At 53.4% G+C, this 24070-nt stretch overlaps 1 protein-coding gene across 2 annotated transcripts in view; it reads right to left on the bottom strand.

Moving 5' to 3' along the window:
* Positions 1-24070, bottom strand: part of UBE2M (ubiquitin conjugating enzyme E2 M) — a 503284-nt gene that overhangs the window by 122383 nt on the left and 356831 nt on the right. The window lies entirely within an intron of this gene.

The raw sequence follows: 24070 nt of genomic DNA, 5'->3' as shown, positions 1-24070 counted from the left end.
GGACGCGTGTGCCAGACCAGCTTTGGCCAGCGTCAGCAGGTACGGCAGTACCTGGGGAGCCGTAATCCGTAGAGGGTTAATCTTCTGTGTGTGGCACCAGACAGAGAACCTCTTCCATTTGTGTCCGTAGCATTTAAGAGTCGAGGACGCCCTGGCCTTTGCAAGAACCTCTCTGCAGTCGGCCGGTATGTCGTATCCCCCAAACTCTAGCGCTGCAGGAGCCAGGCCTGCAAGTTCAGCGATTTCGGGTCGTGGTGGAGGATGGCGCCTCCTTCCCTGGAGAGTAGATCCGCGTCCACCGGCAGCTTGTTTGATTGGCGGGGACGCTGACAAGTCCAGAAGGTCCGGGAACCATATCTGCCTCGGCCATGCAGGTGCGACGAGGATCATCCTGCACCGTGACCTCTTGAGCTGGTTGACGAGCCGGATCAGCAGTGGCAAAGGACGGAACGCGTAGAGGAACAGGCCCTCCCAGGGGAACGAGAAAGCATCGCCCATGCTCCTCGCCTGGGGAAACCTGCTGGCGAACCTCCGGCACTTGGAGTTCGTCGCCGTCGCGAACAGGTCGATCTGCGGTGTGCCCCACCGTCGGAAGAGGCGATCCACTAGATCCTGCCGTAGTTCCCACTTGTGGCACGAGCGCAGCTCCCTGCTGAGTGAGTCGGCGATGGTGTTTTTTATCCCTGCCAGATGAAACGGCACCAGAAACATCCTTTGGGCGACGGCCCAATGCCACAGGTCCTGCGCCTCCTTGGACAGTGCTGGGGACCTGGTTCCGCCCGGTTTCCTGATGTAAAACATGGTGGTGGTGTTGTCGGTGAAGATCCTCACCACCTTGCCCTTGAGGGACGGAAGGAAGGACCTGAGGGCCCAGAACACTGCACGGAGCTCCAGGATGTTGATATGGAGGGACTTCTCCGTCGGGAGCCAAAGGCCTCTCGCGTGCAGATTTTCGGTGTGCGCTCCCCACCCTTCCAGGGAGGCATCCGTGGTCACTGTCTCCTGGTGGTCTGGAAGTCCATGCCCGTCGTCAGATGCGCGCGGGTGCCCCACCACCGGACCGCTCGGCGGAAACTCTCGAGTGTGATCCTCTCCTCGAAGCCGCCCGTGGTTTGGATCCAGCGCGCGTCCAGGAACTCCTGCAACGGGCGCATCCGGAGCAGTACATGGGAATGAGGTAGATGCAAGAAGACATCATTCCGAGGAGGGACTTGATGGACCTCACCTTGGCCGCGTCGGAAACCAACATCCGCTGTACCTTGCCCAGGATGGACCTGGTCCTTTCCTCCGACGGGGAGGCCAGAAGGGACACTGTGTCGAGCTTCGCTCCCAGAAACAGTGCGTTTTGCGCGGGTACCAGGTGGGACTTGGTGTAGTTCACGGAGAATCCCAGGTCCGTGAGAAGTTGGACGGTCCTTGCCATGTGCTCCACGGCGAGCTCCCTCGTCTTGGCTCGGATGAGCCAGTCGTCCAGGTAGGGGTAGACGTGGATCCCCTCGCGGCGCAGCTGCGCCGCCACCGGTGCAAGGCACTTGGTGAATACCCTGGGTGCCGACCGTAGTCCGAAGGGGAGGGCTTTGAACTGGTAGTGACGCCCTTGGACCACAAACTTGAGGAATTTCCGGTGCCCCTTTAGGATGGGAATATGGAAGTAGGCATCCTCCAAATCCAACGACGACAGGAAGTCTCCTTCCTCCAGCTGACCCAGGACGTGCTGGAGGGTGACCATCTGGAACTTCTGCGCCTTGATGAACTTGTTCAGACGTCGCAGGTCTAGGATGGGGCGCCATCCTCCCGTCTTCTTCTTCACGAGGAAGTATCTCGAGTAAACTCCGGAGCCCCGAAGCCTCTTTGGGACGAGTTCGATGGCGCCCTTCCTGAGCATCGCCCTTACCTCCAGGAGAAGCTGAGGGACGTGAAGCTCTTTCCTGGCCACGGGGGGGACGCACGGGCACCTTCTTTGAAACTCGAGCGCGTGGCCCCGGGCTAAGGCGTCCAGCACCCAACGGTCGGTGGAGATGGACTCCCACATGCTGACGAAGCTCGCCAGCCGGCCTCCCACCGGGGTGCTTCGGTGGGGGCCCGACCCCACGGCCGGTTCAATCCTGTTTCGACGAGGCTTTGCCGCCTTGACCTCCTTGGCGACGACGGCGGGGTCCGCCAGACTTGCCTCGTCCTCTGTAGGCCTCCTGAGACGACGAGCGGGCCGCTTGACGGTAGGTGGAGAAACCGCCGCCGGAACCTTTGGAGGCGCCCTTGCCTCTGCTGCTCCGAAAGGGCGTCCGTCGTTGCTGCAGAACCCCAAGGGCCCGGGCCGTCTCAGTGTCCGCTTTAATGGCCTGAAGGGAATCGTCCACTGTTTTCCCAAACAGGTTGTTCCCATCCAACGGCATGTCCAGGACTCTGGTCTGTACGTCTTGACGGAAGTCCGTAGCCTTGAACCATCCACGCCGCCTAAGGCACACGCCGTTGCCCAACTGGCGAAACCCAGTGTCGGCGATGTCCGTCGCAATAGTGATGGCGTGGTCCGACGCCACCTCACCTTCCTGTAGGATCTCCAGGGCATCCGCCCTCTTGTCGTCCGGTAGGAAGTCCAGCAGGGGAGCCAGTTTGTACCATAGCTCCCTGTCGTAGCGGGCCACGATAGCCAAGGCGTTGGCCGCTTTAATCGTCGTCGCTGCAGACGAGATGACCCTGCGTCCCATAGCGTCCGATTTCTTTCCCTCGCCGTCCGGTGGGGAAGTCGATGTGGAGGCCGCACCCCCCCGCTTTCTTCCTGGCCGCCGCGGAGACGACGGAGTCCGGGGTAGGCTGCGCCCGGAGGCACAGGGGGGCCGCGTCCGGGACCCGGTACTTCTTCTCGTACCGGTCTCTTCTAGCTGGCGTCGTGGAAGGGTTCTTGAGGAGGGCGAGGCCCTCATCCCAAATGTCGTCCAGTAGAGGCACCGCGAGGACCGTCTTCCTCTTGGCCTCGCGCCGTTGATCAAGGAATCCTTCCTTTTTCTTCTCCTCAGGGCAGAGTTGGAAAAGCTTGGATGCCCTGACTATCATGGAGTGGAACGATCCAATCTCGTCGGGCGGAGAAGCCCTGGTGGGAGGTGACAACGGTAGATCCTCGTCGTATACCTCGTCGTCCGTGCCCGTCGCTGCCGTGTCAGTCCCCGTATCATCCCCTCGGGTGGACGGGGAGGAGGGCTGGACGGGGCGCGACGGCTGAAAAGGAGGTGGAGGGTGAATCCTCCTTTTCTTGGGCGGGGGAACACCAGAAGGTCCCGGTACAGGATCCCCCGACGGGAGAGGTTCCTCCGTCGGCAACAGTAGTCTCGTCCTTATCTCTGAGCATAAGGACTGTATAGCCAACAAAATGGCCGCCGAGTTGTCTTGCGGCGCTGGCAGAGGGGAATCCGACAGGCGATCAGGGGCCCCGTCGGCACCCTCGACGATGTCGTCGTCACCTGCGTCGGGATCCATCCCGACGGGCCGGTCTTCTTCCACGCCAAGGCCCTGGCTTAAGACCTCGATCAGCTCTTCCTCCGAGGTTGAAGCCGAATCTACGACGACGCCCTGCCCCCCCTTTTTCTTCCCCGCCGGGGATTTCACGGGGGTCCTATCGATGGGTACAAAAGAGGACTCCCTCCGAGGTGGCAGGGAGACTCTGAGCCCCGAGGTCGCCACCACTGGTGTAGCCTCCACAGGCTGAGCCAGGGCCGCCGTGACAGTTTCGATAGAGGGCTTGGCCGGATGGATTAAGGCCTTCACCACCTTAGGTGCGCTCACCGCCTTATCCTTGAGGGGGGGGGGGACACTGCCTCGCTCCCCCTCTGATGGGGCCTTCGAGCTCGACTGGGGCCTCTCCAGGAGCTTCGCCGGGTGCTCGCCCTTCCTCTTACCCGACCCAGAGCGTTGGCTCGTGGCTGAAGGTGCCGGGGAGGGTGCGCCCTGCCTGGCGCCCGTAGAGCCCGACCGTTCGGCGCTCCCGGTGCCAGTGGACTCGCGGTGCTTTAACCTTGTGTTGGACCCCCGTCGCCGGGACGTCCTCAAAGGTCTTAGAAGACCGCTCGGATTTCTTCCTCTTCTTCTCGCCCGACGGGCTCTTCCCTTCCAGCCAGTTGGCGAGACGTTGATGGCAGTCCTTCATGGTCCGCTCCGACATATTGCCGCAAAACGCACAGTCCTTCTCCACGTGCGTCTTGTCCTCATGTAAGCAGTAGAGACAAAAGGAGTGTTCGTCCTCCTTAAAGACGTTCTGCAGCTGGCATCCAGGGCAGACCCTGAACAGCTTTCCGGGCGTCGAGCTTACCTTCTCCTGGGCCATGTCCGGGCCTGAGAAGCTTCTGGAGTCCTCCAAAAGCGTAGCTCGACGAAATCTTCACCCTTGAGGGGGCGCAGACGAATCCGACACGGGTCCCCGATGATCGGATGGAGAGTCGGTGGAGCTTGAGGCTCTTTTGACCGAAAAAACGAAGTTTTTGAGAAAAAACGTGAAAAAATAGCACTAACGCTCGAGAGCAATAGCACGAGGATCCCAACACATGAACGTGCGGTAAAAATCTGAAGATGGCTGCCAGAGGCGGTGCTTAGGTAGAGGGCAGTCATTGGCTGTGGTCAGTATGACGCAGAGACCAGTGATTGGTTATTACTACGAAAGACAGATCAGAAACGAAACTGATACTGGTTTTTTTCTTTACCGAGGATTCCCAGCCTGACGACGGGGAATATTCATGAGCATGTGAATCCATGCCAGACCCCATGCTGGAGAACCTTAATTTGAATTCCAAGTATTAGGTTGGGTACCAGAGTATGGCGCTGGTCTCTATTACCATAATGCACCAGAAAGTGTATAAAGCATAGCAGCAACCCGAAGGCATCATGGTGCTAAAAAAACTATAGATAACGGACAGGGAATAAACCACAGTTTAGAACAGAAGAGTGAGTCTTCAAGGCACGACGAAAAGATAAATTATCCGTCGCCCGAAGATCATGTGGGAGAGAGTTCCATGCTTTCGCTGCCATAACAGAGGAGGTGCGCCCACCTATGCAGGAGCATTTTATCCGGGGGACATGATGTAACGCTCACCTGACTCCCACGGGGGCGCTGGCCTGGTTCGCGCTGCTGTGTCCTCGTCTAAGGTGATGCGCAGGGTTCGGAAGATGGACTGGACCGGGCCCCAGATCTGGCTTGTCTGACTCGCAGAAGTATCCTTCTGTAGGTGAGAATATGGGGTTAACTGTCTGCGGGGTAATACAATCGGCCTCCCACTTACCCCTCTCACCCTCCTCAAAACCCTTCTGTGCTTCCCCGTAGCGTCGCACCTTAGGGTCTGGAAGGACGAGCTCTCCACCCTGCTTCTGATGCAGGGGCGCGTTGGTATCCAGTTACGTCACTGGATTTTCGGATGGGTGAGAACCAAACGTGCTTGGCTTCCAGGTAAGTTTTCTATAAGTGGTTCCCCTTGTGTCCATGCATTAATGTTCTAATGCTAGTGTCTTTTTCCCCATAGGGGCCGGGGTACGGAATGCCGGGGAACATGCACCGACCCGAGGTGAGCGGTGAAATCCTTGTGGAAATCAGGTAAGTCTTTAATGAGTGTTTTGGTAATGTCTTTTCATTCACTCATTAACGCTGATGTCTTTTTCCCCTTAGGGGCCGGGGTCCGAAAATGCCTGGATGCGGCGCGGACCCGAAATGAAAAGGGAATGACCCAACAGGTAAGTCTTGACATGGAGTTTTAGCTTCCCTTTTCCCTTCTTTCTCTCACCTTTGTTCTTGTCTTTCTCCCTAGGCGCGGGGGCGCGACTGCGAATCCGGATGGTCGCTGCAGAACATGGAGGCGCCCTGTAAAGGTGAGTAGAATGCGGCGCTGCAGCGATTGATGCGATGTGCTTTTAAAAATAAATGTCTTCCTTTTCAGGATTGTCGGCGAAATGTCTCTGGGATGCAGATTTAGCAGGTGAGGCCTTTTCCTTCTTCTGTTCTCGTTCCCTTCCTTTGCAGGTCATTCAGGATGCTGGCAGGTGTGGCAGAAGTCAAGATGCAGGAGCAGACACGGTCAGCGTCCAGCTGCTAGATGCAGAACAACGCGAAGCACATGTGGCTGATCGGGTGTGGTTTAAATAGCCTTGGAAGAAGTTCCTAGAATGTGTCCTTCCTCCAATCAGGTATGTATCCTTCCCCGACCACGCCCGGGTGGTAAATGAGTCCCCACAGGTAAAGTAGTTCCTTTCAGGCCTCAATGAGGCCGGGGTTCTGCAGCATGGTCTGCATCAGGTAAGTGCACCCAAACACTTTCATAATGAGCCTGGCGCCTATGGTGCCAGGACTGACGTTTTCTATGAGCCTGGCGCCATAGGCGCCAGGACGCTGTCCAAAGGGCCCCTATAAGGGGTTGCTGGGACCTTCCCCGGGAACTTGATGTCCGCTTTCGGGGACGCAGGGCCTGAGCCGGCTCCCCGGGAGCGGGCATCGTGACACATGAATAGTGAATCAACGTATAACTAAGAAAAACATTTTTGCTTTCCCTAGAGCTGGTCTTCCGCTGGCGACACAAACACTTGACTGTTACTGCTGGGTTGTTGTCAATGTTAGCAACTAATATTCAGAGCTCTTGTCGCGTCTTCCTGGAGTGCGTGACGGGAAAGGATGAGCCACATAAGTACACAACATGAAGTAAGACTCCTGGAGACTTGCGCCAAGTAAATTGTGCTTTAACAACTGCCCTCACAGATGACACGTGTTTCTGCTCATCTGAGCCTCTCTCAAATATGGGCATAGTAACAGAATATCCATAATTGGATGCAACTGTATATTCTTGTGTTCCTATGAAGGGTTCAATCCCCATACAGAGCCAAGCCAAGAATAGCATGTCGGAAGGGATTTACTCCTGTTAATACGCCGTGCGGGGATTGAACCCTTCATAGGAACACAAGAATATACAGTTGCATCCAATTATGGATATTCCGTTACTATGCCCAGATTTGAGAAAGGCTCAGATAAGACAAAAACATGTGTCATCTGTGAGGGCAGTTTGTTAAAGGAAAATTAAAAAACTTGGTGCAAGTGTCCAGGAGTCTCTTCAACATATAACTAATCTGAGTACTTAAGAAATCGGCATAAGGATGAAGTGTGAAATAAATTGCCTTTATTCTAGAGTGTGCCCTTTCGTGGATATGTGTTAGGTAGAATTTTCAGTTTTGTGCTAAATTCCTCCCACCTTAGAGAACCCCAGCTCTTTAGCTGAACTTTTGGGACTTTGTACTTTTGATTATATGTGTTTTCTGCGTGTCTTTGTTAAGTATGGAGTCTGACAAACTTCATAGGCATCTTTACATTGTGTCACACAGCACCTTCAGTGCAGTGGCACAGGGAAGTCTTTCAGATTTCCCAAAGGTTTAAATACCTTCTCTTGGATAAACTACTGTTTCCAAGAGCAGTGAAGTGAAATTGACAGTTGTAACATTCTAGACCCAGCACACACCATCTTACCATAGGGTGCTGGAGGGGTTACTTCGTATCCCTTTTCTCTAGCTTCTCATGTAACATTTTTATGTTACCCATTCCTCAATGACTGGCTGGTGGCAGTGGTAAGTACCGTGTTGTGCTTTTACCACAGGCTGCGTTCGTAGCTACAGTAAAGCACCCAAAGGTGCCATTTGTCAAAATGGCCCCGGTCTTCCTTTTTCGCCATTTTTTTTGTGGAAAGGTCCTTCGAGATTTACTCTGCCCGCCAAACCAGGTTTGGTCCCTTTGTTAGTTTTGTCTTTGGCAGGATTCACGAGTGAATGTTTAAATACCTTTTCTTGGGTGAACTACAGTTCCCAAGAATAGTAAAGCGAAATTGACTTTACTTACCTTTTTTCCTTGTAGGTCCAGCACACACCATCTTATGTGGAGTGCTGGGGGGTGGGTGCGGGCAGGGTTTACTTAGTAGCCCCTTTTCCTACTTAAGTAACATTTTTTATGTCACCCTCACTACTTTAAATGGCTGGTGGCAGTAGTTTAATTTTCCTACCATTGTGCTGTTCTACCAGAGGCTTAATCCTCCGTTGCAGTACACAGCACCCATGGGTGTCCATTTTGTCAAAATGGCACGGTCTTCGTTTTTCGCCATTTTCTGTTTGTGAGGTCTTTCTTGGGGTTTACTCTGCACGCCAAACCAGGTATGAGCCCTTTGTTCGTTTGGTCTTTGACAGGCTTCAGTACTGAAACCCGCCTCTGGCTCCAGAGTGTCTAAAAGGGCAGGAAGTGAGGGAAGTGCCCAAACTCCCCGGTCCTTCGTCTCTAGGGTAACCTGAATGCACCCAATCCCGATCGGCTGACTGGCTGGCCTCCAAGGACAGCCACTCGGCTGTTGGAGTGATAGCTAGGCTGTTTATGAATGGGAGAAACCCTGCTTAAAAGCCAAGGGTTTTGCGACTAGAGGCAGAGTCGACCACTGGGAAGAACCATGCAACAAAAACTGCGAATGAGGCTTGCTGCATCCTCCTGGACCGCTGAACTGCCCGGTGAAGCCCTGCTGCTGTGCTGAAACTCGTTTTTCTGATTGACAAGAGAAGCTCCTGAAGGGAGGACTTCCCCTCGGGTTAGTGGGACCAACTTACCCCAAGACGAACTCTGCTGGAAGACCTTCCCCGACTGGCTGCACTTCTTTGCTGATGCAGGAACAGAGTGCCAGGGGTCAAGAAACTCTTAGTCTAGTGCAACGTCGAAGCTGGCCAAGAACCGCAGTGTTGCTATTTACCGAGCGCTGAAACTGCAAAGTGCTGCTGATCTGAAGAGCGCCTGTAGCTGCCGCCGACAATCTAACTGCTGTCACATGAGTCCCCAGATGTCTCCCCTCCTGTCCCCACAACTGAGGCTCAGGAACACAGGATCTGCATCGCTGCAACCAGACATGAGACAGCTGGACCCTCTTCTAACCAAAAGGTACTGTTCTGTCTTGGGGTACTTCAGTGTCTGTAGCTTGCTCTTCTAGAGTTGATCTCAGCTCTAACTCCAACAGCTTGTGACCCTATAGTGATTTTTCTTCAGAAAACTAACTTTGTACAAGACTTTGCCTATCTAAGAAGTGCCTGTAACGCTCACCTGATTCCCGTAGAGGCGCCGGTCTTGACTGGGCGTATACCGTATCTTCAAAGGTGATGTGTAACACACGGCTGGCTCTTTGGGCTGGACCTCTGTGCACTGTATGTCTGGCTCGAAGGGTAAGATGTCTTAGGTAAGTGAACGCCGTGCTCTCCATCTGCCTCGAGGCAGGGTGCTGTAACCAGTTTCTTCACTGGATAAGGGGAGCAGGCCTCTTGACTTCAGAGAACTGCTGTCCGTCGTTTACTGCACGAACGGTAAATTGAGTAATTCTAATGTCTTTAAAGTCTTTAGTAATGATGTCTCTTGTTTTGCAGGGTTCCGGCGATGGCGGATGGCGGGCTGAAGTGAGTTGAAGATGGAGCCCGTGTGATGAATAGAAGCGCCTGGAAGCACGTAAGTAAGCGCTTGTTGCCTGCTTCACGATGCGCTCTAACTGTCTTTTTTTTGCAGGTACAAGTTCGGGGCGGCTGCAGGGTGCCGGAATACCCACTGGGTTAGATGTGGAAAGGAGTAATGGCACGTGAGTATTAAAGTTCCCGAATGTCTTTAAACGCACCTTGTTTTGTCTTTCAGATGCGGGATGCAGCGCCGAAGGCCTCCGGAGAGTGCGAAGAGTTGGTAAGCTTTTGTCTTTCAGATGCCGGAATGCAGTGTGAAGACCTCCGGAGCGCACGAAGAGTAGGTAAGCCTTTGTCTTTCAGATGCCGGAATGCAGCGCGAGGCGTTGGTGACAGCCGATGGACCAGGTAAGTGAAGAGCTGTCACTGAAGACCGTAATGCTAACCTGTTCTTTCTTGTCTTTATAGGTGTTGCTGAAGACTGGATTCAGAATGGTAAGCCTTTTTCCTTAGGCCCAGGATCAGATGCAGAAGACACGATGAGCGTTCTGCTGCCGAGGATGCAGAATAACGCAAAGCAAGATTCATCCATCGGGTGTGGTTTAAATAGCCTCATGTAGTGCTTAGGTGTCTCCTTCCACAGCCACGCCTAGGTAAGAAAAGAGTTCCTGCTTTCCAGAAGAGTTCCAGTGTTCTGAATCTAGGGAGTGGCTCCTGCCACACCCAACAGGAAAAGTAGTTCCAAACAGAAGAGGATCAGAGGCTCAACTGGCAGGCAAGTAAGCAGCATGGTCTGCTGCAGGTAAGTCCACCCAAGCATTATGAGCCCGGCGCTTCCAGCGCTGGGACTGGGCATATTTATGAGCCTGGTGCCACTGGCGCCAGGACTGGGTCCAAAAGGTCCCAATTGGGACTGGTTGTCACTCGGAACCTGGGTTATGAATCTGCTTCCAAGGGAGTTGGGAAAACCCTGACCTTTTGGAAGCAGAGATCATGACAGTGCCTCAGCTCCATAGATTTTGCTCAAATTGACTTTGGCTGTCCTTGCTCCCAGCAGACTCTTCTATTCCATTTGATGCATACTGTCCCTCATAGGTGATGCATTGTTTTTTTTAAAAAAAAAAAACTAATTTCCTTCCTTTAACCTTTCCACCAATCTCAGAATTTACAAAGTGTACTAATGATATAAATGCCATTACTGTCCTAGTTGGTAAGTCACCTCAGGGTGTAGGAAATGTGTAAGAAGCAGCTCTAAAGAATATCCACTAACTGAATTTTGAACAAGTATTTTTAAGTGTATTTGACTGCTGCATATATTGCCCTTTTTAAAGAATAGTTATTTAAAAACTATTGTTTAATAATTATCTTAACTACAAACCTTGAGTAGAAGGGTTACTCGGCTACTTGTATGGAACAAGTTACTTACCTGTAACTGTTGTTCTCCAGCATGGGTCTGGCATGGATTCACATGCTCATGAATATTCCCCGTCGTCAGGCTGGGAATCCTCGGTAAAGAAAAAACCAGTATCAGTTTCGTTTCCGATCTGTCTTTCGTAGTAATAACCAATCACTGGTCTCTGCGTCATACTGACCACAGCCAATGACTGCCCTCTACCTAGGCACCGCCTCTGGCAGCCATCTTCAGATTTGGAAGCACGTGAAGTGGCAGTATGACCAAGTGAAGAGCCGCAGAGGGGTAGGCGGGTGGGTTCGCATGTGAATCCATGCCAGACCCATGCTGGAGAACAACAGTTACAGGTAAGTAACTTGTTCCTTCTCCAGCATGGGGTCTGGCATGGATTCACATGCTCATGAATAAAGAATACATAGCAGTACACACATGCACAACCACGGGAGGTGGCAAAGGCTCAACATTAAGCATTGCATCAAACTCAACATTAAGCATCTTACCTCCTCACCAGGCTCACCACAGGCGAACAGGTTGCGCAGCACTGCTTGGCCGACCCTGGACTCCTCCCTGGAATCCCGATCGACGCAGTAGAACTTCGTGAAGGTGTGCGTCGACCTCCACGTAGCAGCCCTGCATATGTCCAGCAGGGGCACACCAGAAAGGAACGCCGTGGTAGCTGCGATCGCTCTGGTGGAATGGGCTCTCGGACGGCCGGGCAGCGGTCGGTTTGCCAACCGATGACAGTACATGATACAGCCGGAGAGCCATCTAGAAATGGAAGCCTTCGAGAGAGCCTTCCCCTGATTGACAGGTCCAAAGTTCACAAAGAGTTGTGACGTCTTCCGAAAACACTTCGTGCGGTCCACGTAGAACTTCAGCGCTCTAGCCACATCCAGCGAGTGCAAAGTCCTCTCAGCCGGCGACGAAGGCGACGGGAAGAATACAGGCAACACCAAGGGTTCGTTGAGATGGAAGTCCGACGGTACCTTGGGCATGAAGGAGGGGTGCGTCCTGAGCACTACCCTCGTGTCGTGAAAAGTCAAGTACGGGGCCTTGCAGGAAAGGGCCTGGATCTCTCCCACCCGTCGTGCGGAGGTGATGGCCACAAGAAACGCTGTCTTCCACGACAGAAACTTCAACGGGGCCGAGTGCAGAGGCTCGAACGGAGGTCCCATGAGCTTGGTCAGCACCACGTTGAGCTCCCACGCCGGGGCCGGAGCCTTCACCGGCGGGAACGATCTGAACAGTCCCTTCATGAACTCTTTCACCAGACGATGAGACCACAAGGACGTCCGTCCCGTGGTTCTGGTGTATCGGGAGATCGCAGCAAGATGAATCTTGATGGACGCGTGTGCCAGTCCAGCTTTGGCCAGCGTCAGCAGGTACGGCAGAACTTGGGGAGCCGTAATCCGTAGAGGGTTAATCTTCTGTGCGTGGCACCAGACAGAGAACCTCTTCCATTTGTGTCCGTAGCATTTAAGAGTCGAGGACGCCCTGGCCTTTGCAAGAACCTCTCTGCAGTCGGCCGGTATGTCGTATCCTCCAAACTCTAGCGCTGCAGGAGCCAGGCCTGCAAGTTCAGCGATTTCGGGTCGTGGTGGAGGATGGCGCCTCCTTCCCTGGAGAGCAGATCCGCGTCCACCGGCAGCTTGATTGGCGGGGACGCTGACAAGTCCAGAAGGTCCGGGAACCATATCTGCCTCGGCCACGCAGGTGCGACGAGGATCATCCTGCACCGTGACCTCTTGAGCTGGTTGACGAGCCGGATTAGCAGTGGCAAAGGAGGGAACGCGTAGAGGAACAGGCCCTCCCAGGGAAACGAGAAAGCATCGCCCATGCTCCTCGCCTGGGGAAACCTGCTGGCGAACCTCCGGCACTTGGAGTTCGTCGCCGTCGCGAACAGGTCGATCTGGGGTGAGCCCCACCGTCGGAAGAGGCGATCCACTAGATCCTGCCGTAGTTCCCACTCGTGGCACGAGCGCAGCTCCCTGATGAGTGAGTCGGCGATGGTGTTTTTTATCCCTGCCAGATGAAACGGCACCAGAAACATCCCTTGGGCGACTGCCCAATGCCACAGGTCCTGCGCCTCCTTGGACAGCGCTGGGGACCTAGTTCCGCCCTGTTTTCTGATGTAGAACATGGTGGTGGTGTTGTCGGTGAAGATCCTCACCACCTTGCCCTTGAGGGACGGAAGGAAGGACCTGAGGGCCCAAAACACTGCACGGAGCTCCAGGACGTTGATATGTAAGGATTTCTCCGTCAGGAGCCAAAGGCCCCTTGCGTGCAGATTTTCGGTGTGCGCTCCCCACCCTTCCAGGGAGGCATCCGTGGTCACTGTCTCCTGGTGGGCTGGGGTCTGGAAGTCCATGCCCGCCGTCAGATGCGCGCGGGTGCCCCACCACCGGATCGCTCGTCGGAAACTCTCGTCGAGTGTGATCCTTTCCTCGAAGCTGCCCGTCGTTTGGATCCAGCGCGCGTCCAGGAACTCCTGCAACGGGCGCATCCGGAGCCTGCACATGGGAATGAGGTAGATGCAGGAAGACATCATTCCGAGGAGGGACTTGATGGACCTCACCTTGGCCGCGTCGGCCACCAACATCCGCTGCACCTTGCCCAGGATGGTCCTGGTCCTCTCCTCCGACGGGGAGGCCAGAAGGGACACTGTGTTGAGCCTCGCTCCCAGAAACAGAGCGTCTTGCGCGGGTAGCAGGTGGGATTTGGCGTAGTTCACGGAGAATCCCAGGTCCGTGAGAAGTCGGACGGTCCTTGCCGTGTGAACCACGGCGCGCTCCCTCGTCTTGGCTCGGATGAGCCAGTCGTCCAGGTAGGGGTAGACGTGGATCCCCTCGCGGCGCAGCTGCGCCGCCACCGGTGCGAGGCACTTGGTGAACACCCTGGGTGCCGACCGTAGACCGAAGGGGAGGGCTTTCAACTGGTAATGACGCCCTTGGACCACAAACCTGAGGAATTTTCGGTGCCCCTTTAGGATGGGAATATGGAAGTAGGCATCTTCCAAATCCAACGACGACAGGAAGTCTCCTTCCTCCAGCTGACCCAGGACGTGCTGGAGGGTGACCATCCGGAACTTTTGCGCCTTGATGAACTTGTTCAGACGTCGCAGGTCCAGGATGGGCGCCATCCCCCCGTCTTCTTCCTCACGAGGAAGTATCTCGAGTACACTCCGGAGCCCCGAAGCCTCTTTGGTACGAGTTCGATGGCGCCCTTCCTGAGCATCGCCTTTACCTCCAGGAGAAGTTGAGGGACGTGAAGTTCTTTCCTGGCCACGGGGGGGACGCGCGGACACCTTTGAAACTCGAGCGCGTGGCCCCGGGCCAAGGCGTCCAGCACCCAACGGTCGGTGGAGATGGACTCCCACACGCTGACGAAGCTCGCCAGCCGACCTCCCACCGGGGTGCTTCGGTGGGGGCCCGACCCCACGGCCGGTTCAATCCTGCTTGGACGAGGCTTTGCCGCCTTGACCTCCTTGGCGACGACGGCGGGGTCCGCCAGACTTGCCTCGTCCTCTGTAGGCCTCCTGAGACGACGAGCGGGCCGCTTGACGGTAGGTGGAGAAACCGCCGCCGGAACCTTTGGAGGCACCCTTGCCTCCGCTGCTCCGAAAGGGCGTCCGTCGTTGTTGCAGAACTCCCAGGGCCCGGGCCGTCTCAGTGTCCGCTTTAATGGTCTGAAGGGAATCGTCCACTGTTTTGCCAAACAGGTTGTTCCCATCGAAGGGCATGTCCAAGACTCTGGTCTGAACGTCTTGACGGAAGTCCGTAGCCTTGAGCCATCCACGCCGCCTAAGGCAAACGCCGTTGACCAACTGGCGGAACCCAGTGTCGGCGATGTCCGTCGCAACGGTAATGGCGTGGTCCGAAGCCACCTCACCTTCCTGCAGGATCTCCAGGGCCTCTGTCCTCTTGTCGTCCGGCAGGAAGTCCAGCAGGGGAGCCAGTTTGTACCAGAGCTCCCTGTCGTAGCGGGCCACGATAGCCAAGGCGTTGGCCGCTTTAATCGTCGTCGCTGCCGACGAGATGACTCTGCGTCCCATAGCGTCCAATTTCTTTCCCTCACCGTCCGGTGGGGAAGTCGATGTGGAGGCCGCACCCCCCCCCCCGCTTTCTTCCTGGCCGCCGCGGAGACGACGGAGTCCGGGGTAGGCTGCGCCCGGAGGCACAGGGGGGCCGTGTCCGGGACCCGGTACTTCTTCTCGTACCGGTCTCTTCTAGCTGGCGTCGTGGAAGGGTTCTTGAGGAGGGTGAGGCCCTCATCCCAAATGTCGTCCAATAGAGGCACTGAGAGGACCGTCCTCCTCTTGGCCTCGCGCCGCTGATAAAGGAAGCCTTCCTTCTTCTCCTCAGGGCAGAGTTGAAAAAGCTCGGATGCCCTGGAGATCATGGAGTGGAACGATCCAATCTCGTCGGGCGGAGAAGCCCTGGTGGGAGGCGACGACGGTACATCCTCGTCGTATACCTCGTCGTCCGTGCCCGTCGCTGCCGTGTCAGTCCCCGTATCATCCCCTCGGGTGGACGGGGAGGAGGGCTGGAAGGGGCGCGACGGCTGAAAAGGAGGCGGAGGGTGGATCCTTCTTTTCTTGGTAGGGGGAACACCAGAAGGTCCCGGTTCTGGGTCCCCCGACGGGAGAGGTTCCGTCGGCAACGGTAGTCTCGTCCTTATCTCTGAGCATAAGGACTGTATAGCCAACAAAATGGCCGCCGAGTTGTCTCGCGGCGCTGGCAGAGGGGAATCCGACGGGCGATCAGGGGCCCCGTCGGTACCCTCGACGATGTCGTCGTCACCTGCGTCGGGATCCATCCCGACGGGTCGGTCTTCTTCCACGCCGAGGTCGTGGCTTAAGACTTCGACCAGCTCCTCCTCCGAGGTTGAGGCCGAATCTACGACGCCCTGCCCCCCCCCTTTTTCTTCCCCACGGGGGATTTCACGGGGGGTCCTATCGATGGGCACAAAAGATGACTCCCTCCGAGGTGGCAGGGAGACTCTGAGCCCCGAGGTCGCCACCACTGGTGTAGCCTGCGCAGGCTGAGCCAGTGCCGCTGCGACAGTTTCGATAGAGGGCTTGGCTGGATGGATTAAGGCCTTCACCACCTTAGGTGCGCTCACCGCCTTATCCTGGGGGGGGGGGGGGGGGGGGGGGGGGTTGACACCGCCTCGCTCCCCCTCCGATGGGGCCTTCGAGCTCGACCGGGGCCTCTCCAGGAGCTTCGCCGGGTGCTCAGCCTTCCTCTTACCCGACCCAGAGTGTTGGCTCGTGGTTGATGGTGCCGGGGAGGGTGCGCCCTGCCTGGCGCCCGTAGAGCCCGACCGTTCGGCGCTCCCGGTGCCAGCGGACTCGCGGTGCTTGGCCTTATGTTGGACCCCCGTCGCCGGGGCGTCCTCAAAGGTCTTAGAAGACCGCTCAGATTTCTTCTTCTCGCCGGACGGGCTCTTCCCTTCTAGCCAGTTGGCGAGACGTTGATGGCGGTCCTTTATGGTCCGCTCCGACATGTTGCCGCAAAAAGCACAGTCCTTCTCCACGTGCGTCTTGCCCTCATGTAGGCAGTAGAGACAAAAGGAGTGTTCGTCCTCCTTGAAGACGTTCTGCAGCTGGCATCCAGGGCAGACCCTGAACAGCTTTCCGGGCGTCGAGCTTCCCTTCTCCTGGGCCATGACCGGGCCTGAGAAACTTCTGGAGTCCTCCAAAAGCGTAGCTCGACGAATCTTCACCCTTGAGGGGGCGCAGACGAATCCGACACGGGTCCCCGTTGATCGGATAGAGAGTCGGTGGAGCTTGAGGCTCTTTTGACCGAAAAAACGAAGTTTTTGAGAAAAAACGTGAAAAAAATAGCACTAACGCTCGAGAGCAATAGCACGAGGATCCCAACACATGAACGTGCGGTAAAAATCTGAAGATGGCTGCCAGAGGCGGTGCCTAGGTAGAGGGCAGTCATTGGCTGTGGTCAGTATGACGCAGAGACCAGTGATTGGTTATTACTACGAAAGACAGATCAGAAACGAAACTGATACTGGTTTTTTCTTTACCGAGGATTCCCAGCCTGACGACGGGGAATATTCATGAGCATGTGAATCCATGCCAGACCCCATGCTGGAGAATGATGGATTTAATTGCTACAGCTCTACAGCTAATATTTACCCCTCTTGAGATGGGCCTGGCTGTTACCTACTTGTGTAGTACAGACCAATACCAATAGCTGGGTTACATAATACCAAGAGAACAAGTGTTGTGTAGTCTCCCACAGGGTTACTACATCATTTCTTGCCTAACACTTTGTATTACGTATTTCTTTCGGAAGGGTGTTCCATGTTTTGGCTACAGGGTGGAAGAACGAACACGTTTTTTGTCTTGTGTATGGTCTTGGTTCCAAGGCGGATGTTTTTGCTTGCTCTGAGGATTCTTGTCAGTAGGTAGATGGTTATCTTTGGTAGGAATTCTTCCCCTTCACCATGAATAGCTATGGTTAATGGTTAGATAGTAATGGGCATTGTGGCTCGCCCATATGAGACAGTTGAGGTATTTGTTTCTTAGCAGCATAATGCTAACTAAAGTGAGACGCACTCCTTAGATATGCGTGTTACTCTGTCAGAAAGGGTGCAATGTGATTAATGCTGACAGCATATCCAACAGCAATGTGGCAATTAACAAACAGTAGGACACTGTTGCCTATGGGGCAGTAGCAACCGCTGTTTTATTGTTGCAATGTTATGCGGGCTGAATGACTCTACGGCAGAAGATCAAGTTACTGACCAACTGGTAAAAAATTTGACTGGATTTTCCAACGTATTACACATCTTTGACATGTAATGTAATGTCCACAGCTGTGCTGATTCGGAAAGTTTTCGGCAGAAGGCGTCCTGCGTCGATGGCGTCTGGTGAATATCCCGCGAAGGCCGCCATCGGATGTTATAAGTAGGACGCACAGTGCCCGTAGCCTCAGTTCATGTTTTTTCCCTCCACAACGTGTGCCGTAACCACACACCAGGCCTCCATTGTTACCTGGTACATTTATGATTCTGCACTTTTGTTTTGAGATACATCACATCTGAAGCAGGAAGACTGGCCTAATGATTTGGCATAAGGACTGGCCTAAACATCTAACAGCCATGAAAGCAGATGTTGCAGAGAACCACCAGAGCACAAACAGCCGAGCTTTGGAATGCCGTTCAGGCCTCACAGATGGGTATCCATTGCCCTCCCTCTTCGAGAACGTACACAGTTCTGAAGTCCCATGGTCGATAAGAGCCTGCCTTGCAAAGACAATCTGAAGTTACAAAATATGTTCTCTCCCTCTGTTCTTGCGATTTGTACATAAGGATGAGCCAGGCCTGGGAGGGGGCAGAGTCGAATGCAGCCCTCCAGAGCCTGGTGTGTGAGCATTACAGCGCGTGTACACCCAAACTTCTGGCTTTGTGCATTACTTGTGTATGAGTGCCGAGTGCCTGAAATGCCTAAGACGGTGTGAGGGAGCAGGATGAGCACTAGTCTCTGGGGGAGCAGGACAAAACTGTGCAATATTTGGTACCGGGAACTCTGGAGCTCCTCTTCTCTTCATCAAGTGCATGGAATGGAGATTACAGTAATACAACAGGTAAGTGAAAAACACATTTTTTCGCTGCATCTGTTGCATGTTTCAATGGTGGACTTTGTGGAATAGAGAGTCTTCAGGGACTCTAGGAATAATACAAAGATAGGGCAGAGCATTCTTAGGCACCTGTAATACAGTCAGAGCACCTGTCGCGGAGGGTGGGTGTAGGGTTGATGCTGTAAAGGGCACAGAGTGGGAGTGTGAGGTCTGAAGCTTGAGTAAAAGTGGAATAAAACAGATTACAGAATAGTTTCAGTGGCAATATGGCAGATGCCGGTCCACTGATAAGGCAAGAGGCTGGGGGAGATCTGTCATAAATGGGGGGCAAGGGCTGTGCTGGAGAGGCTGAAGAGAGTGGTTGACAATTGGGATGTGGTCCCCCAGTCGGTATAAAGGGGTGGGGGTTGCCCAGGAACAGCAGTCTCAAAGGGTACTGCAGGGAAGAGACAAGGGAGATAGTGGTGAATCACAAGCAAAGCACAAATCTAATCACTAAGATGGAGGTAGAGCGTGATCAGAGACCCTCAGATTTTGCAGTAATGCTTACACACATTTTCATGAGGGGCACAATATGGCGGCTGCTGCAAGACGAGATAAGGAGGGTGGTAAAAGGGAATGTGGAGGAAAGGTTAAAATCCACCCAGGGGTGGGCAGACATTCTGAAAGCAGCTGACGACATATGGCTGAGAATGAAGGAAGCAGTGTCACTGAAGGAGGGGGAGGAGAGATAGGACACACAGAGGGGCAGGAATGTGATGTGCCAGCACCAGTGCCTGTGGTGGTTGGGGTGGATGACTCAACGCTGTGGGGGTGGCTCTATGTATTTCCGAGAAAGGGGAGGAAGAGGAAGTGGGGGAAGACACAGGCTGGCTAGGTACCGGAGGAGGCAACAGGGGAGGGAGGACATTTTGGAAAAAAGATGCAATGACTGATTTGGCAAATGGGGTCCTGACAAAATGGGGGAGGCATGTCCGGACAAAGTGGCAATAAATAAACTTGATTTCAGAAGGACAGGTGACTGCAGTGTGCACCTTAGACGAGGAAGTGAACAAGATGCTAGTGAAAGGTGTAGTGTCAAGCAAATACATGTCGGAGAATGTCAAATCACAACAGGAAGCTTTCAGGGCATGTGCACCAGAGAAGGATATGGACAGGCCCACATATGAAGTTGGTGGTCAGAGTCAGCGTGACTTAATAGTGTTGTGGGGGAGAGCACAGTACAGTGAATTACAATGGTGTTGGCTCTATGAAGAAAGAAGATCACTGCATCTCAGCGAGAGCATCCAGTGGCATCTGACAATGACCCACAGCTTGAAGTGGTGGAAATTATCCTACAGACGAGCAAGAAGCAGGATCAAAGGAAATGTGAGTGCCTCCTGGCCATTTGGAAAGCAGAGGATGAACTAATGATTCAGCATCTCAATGCAGAGAAAGGGCAAGACAATGCATTTCAGTGCCCGACAGATGGCCTGGTGGCCCACGGCAAAAGAAGGCTGGCAGGAGCACATGGAAATTTGTGTGGCTCATTGGAAGAAAAACAGAAAGAGGTGCCAAAGAAGCAGCAGTTCAAACAGATGGATGTGAAAGACACAGGGAAAAATGGCTGTCATTTGTTCTCCATGGAATGCTGAGAGAGTTTTCAGTGACCAGGTATTCACCATGCAAGATGCTACTTGGGGAAAAATATGACAAGCACTGACAAGTTGCTGCCGACATAGACTGCGGGTGCACCCATAGACTGGGAGGTACTGGAGGGTTACTATATACTGGAAAGTAAGGAAGAGATTGACTTTGACAGTGCAAACTAACATGACAGACACATGAATGGGGTGTTGCTGAATGTGAGTGACAGGGATGCACAGAGCTAGAAAGGGCGGGACATGTAGTGATGTCTGTTTTCTGTATTTTAGATGCACCCTAGATTATGGCTGATGTTAATAGGCGGGGGTGTTTATGCAATACAGTAAAGGGCTTTAAATGAGTAAATGCATAAATAAGCTGTTTTAGGTCATTTTTATTTTCTTCCTTATTGAGTAAGAATAGTTTTATTGCAATGTGCTTATGTGGAAGTAGTGCAAGGGTTTTGGTTAGCGATTCATAGATAAAATGAGATGAAAAAAGTGGGCACATGTTACCTGGTACATTTCTGATTCTGCACTTTCTTTTGGTTTGAGATACATCACATCTGAAGCAGAAAGACTGGTCTAATGATTTGGCATAAGGACTGGCCTAAACCTCTAACAGTCATGAAAGCAGATGTCGCAGAGAACCACAAGAGCACAACCAGTCGAGCTGTGGAATGCCATCCAGGCCTCAGATGCGTATCCATTGCCCTCCGTCTTCGAGAACGTACACAGTTCTGAAGCTGCTGGCTGAAGTCCCAAGGACGATAAGAGCCTGCCTTGCAAAGCCAATCTGAAGTTACAAAATAGGTTTTCTCTGTCTGTTCTTGCATTTGTACATAAGAATGAGCCAGGCCTGGGAGGGGGTAGAGTCGAATGCAGCCCCCCAGAGCTTGGTGTGTGTTAGCATTACAGCACGTTTACAGCCAAACTTCTGGCTTTGTGTATTATTTGTGTCCGAGTACTGAGTGCCTGGAATGGCCAAGACGGTGTGAGGGAGCAGGATGAGCACTAGTCTCGGGGGAGCAGGACAAACCCATGTAATATCCATGACTGCACATAGCCTTGTGGGAACTTAAGCTGCAATAGCATGGGAAATTCTTCAGAGAGGCAGGCTGGGAGGACGATGTGGAATACATTGGCGAAACATCCAGTCGAAAGAACCAGTTGGTAAGTAACTTGTTCTTCAAATGGATTGTGTCCTTCAACGTATTCCACATCTTTGACATACTCCCAAAGCAGTATCCGCGGAGGGAGAAGAATTTGGATATACCCAATCAGACGGTAGAATAGAGCACTGCTTTACCAAAGGCCATATCTTGACCATGGAAAGTATCCATCGAGTAATGCTTCACTAAGGTGTAGATGAAGATCACATTGCAGCATCACAAATATTCTTAACAGGAACTCCCTGTTGTAGGGCTGTGGATGTAGCCACACCCCTGGTGGAGTGAGCTCGCAAACCCTCATGGGGGTCTTTGCTAGCCAATTTGTAACATTCAGCAATGATGAGAATAATCCACCTCGACAAGGTCTGTTTGGTAACAGCCTGGCCTAATCGGTGTCCAGTGTAACCCACAAACAGTTGGTCGTCCACTCTGACCCTGGACATCCTAAAAATATAAAGGCTCAAAGCTCTCCTAGGGTCCAACCTATGGAGTCTATCCTCTTCCTTACCAGGATGAGGAGGAGGATAGAAAGCAGGAGGTGCCACCTTCTCGCTCAAATGAAACACAGACACTACCTTAGCTGGAAAGGAAGGACGTACCCTCAGTACAAGCCTATCCCTGTGGAACACAGCAAAGGGTGGCTTAGACGAAAGTGCCTGCAAATCTCTCACTCTGCAAGCATATGTAACTGCAATCAAAAAAACTGCCTTCAAGGTCAACAGTCTCAAAGGTCAAGAGTGCAAAGGTTCAAACCGAGCACCCATCAAGAATTTAAAGACTAGATTCAGATCCCAAACAGACACCTGAAAAAAGGGGACGGCGGGAACACATTCCTGAGCCCCTTTAGAAACTGGGCAATCAAAGGAATCTTAAAATAAGACCATTCTTCAGACGAGCGCTTGAAAATAGACAGTGCTGCCAGGTAACCTTTAATGGTACCCACTTGAAGACCCTTGTGGGCCAAAGAAAGCAAGAAAGAATGGAACACTGAAAAGGAGCGACATTGTGTCCTCTGCACCAGTTGCAAAACTTACGCCAACAGTACAGGGATTTGGTTGCCGGACGCCTGACCCAAATCAACACCTCCATCGCGTAATCTGGGAGGTCCCAATCCTTACATCTCAACCTTTCAGAAACCAAGTGTGAAGGTTGAGAGTCTTGACTCTGAATGGAGAACCCAACCCCCCCCCTTGCGTGAGAGAAGATCCTCTCTGTAGGTAAGACTGCGTGAAGAACAGATGGACATTTCTAGAAGGTCCGGGTAACACTCTCCTGGCTCAATCGGGAGCAATTAGGATCATGTAGGACCTGAACCTCCGCAACCTCCTTAGAACTTGAGGAATGACGGGGACCGGAGGAAACGCGCAAAGAAGTGGGAATGACCAATCCACGACAAACGCGTCCCCTAAAGCTCCTCTCGGAGGAAATTACCATAAGCAATATATTTTGTACTTCCGGTTGGCACCGGTCCCGAACAGATCCACTTGAGGGGTTCCCCAAAGGGCAAAGATCTCCGGAAGGACTTCCTGAGCCAACTGCCACTCATGGAAGACCGCGCTCTGCCTGCTCAGAGTGTCCGCATTCTCCATTCCCTCCAGATGAACTGCCGAGAGAGATTTCCTGCTGTATTGCCCAGAACGGGAGAAGCGTCACCTCCCTGCACAGCGGGAGCAACCCTACACCCACCCCCTTTTTCTTGAGGTAATGCAGGGCCACTGTGTTGTCTGTCATGATCAGGACACTCGTCCCGCGTACAGACGGCAGAAAAGCCTTCAAGGCAAGCCTGATGGCTCTCAGCTCAAAAAGATTTATGTGAAGTCTGGACTCCGACGGACAACAACGAGCGCTGGCGGTCAGCTCGTTGGCGTGAGCCCCCCCATCCTGTGAGAGAAGCATTTGTCACTACCCTCACACCCGGCCCTGGTTGTCAAAACAGCTCTCCCTTCATCAGATTCCCTTTGCTGGCCCACCACAGAAGATCCCGTGAGACCTTGAGCGGAATCTGAAGGAGATCCGACATCTTGGCTGAGAATTGGGACCACTGCGTCCTGAGGGCCCATTGAAGGGATCTCATCCGCAGTCTGGCCTCCGGCACCAGAAAAATGCAGGCCATGAGCAACCTTAGGAATTCGAAAGCTGGGAGACTCTGGCCATGTTGAAATTTGTCGACCATCTGGACAATGATCACTTCTCCAAGGATGTGTCCAACACAGCCCCGATGTACTGGAGCTGTTGGGAAGGTGTCATATGCGACTTCTTGAAATTGAGGACGAAACCCAGCTTGTGAAGGGAGTGGCAGGTGAGACCGATATGATCCAAGGCTTGTTTGGGAGAACGCGCTCTGATCAGCCAGTCGTCCAGGTAGAGGTATACGTGAAACCCCCCCTCCCCCTCTCCTGAGATACGCTGCCACCACCACCATGAGCTTGGTGAAGACCCTCGGGTGGAGGTCAACCCGAATGGCAGGAACTGAAAGTGCAAGCTGCCAACAGCGAACCTCAGGAATCTGTGCTTTGGATGGATCGGCACATGAAAATAAGCATCCTGTGGGTCCAATGACACCAACCAATCCTGGAATCGAAGGGCCTGAAGGACCTGTGAAAGAGTGACCATCTTGAACTTGTCCTTCCTGAGGAACTTGTTCAAGCGCTGCAAGTCCAAGCTGGGTCTCAGTCCTCCGTCTTTCTTGGGAATAAAAAAAATATGGGGAATACCAGCCCTTGTTCTCTCCGCCACAAGCACTAGTTCTATAGCGCCCTTCTCCAGCAGGGTCAAGATTTCCTGCGCAAGGAGCAGATCTGGAAAGAGTTTTCCCAGTGGATTGTCGCGAGGCCGATTTAGGAA

This window comes from Ambystoma mexicanum, chromosome 1q, assembly GCF_040938575.1.
Source record: "Ambystoma mexicanum isolate Mex_15411 chromosome 1q, UKY_AmexF1_1, whole genome shotgun sequence".
Lineage (NCBI taxonomy): Eukaryota > Metazoa > Chordata > Amphibia > Caudata > Ambystomatidae > Ambystoma > Ambystoma mexicanum.
Note: the sequence above shows the minus strand (reverse complement) of the source record. Positions and strands in the feature narration are given on the sequence as shown.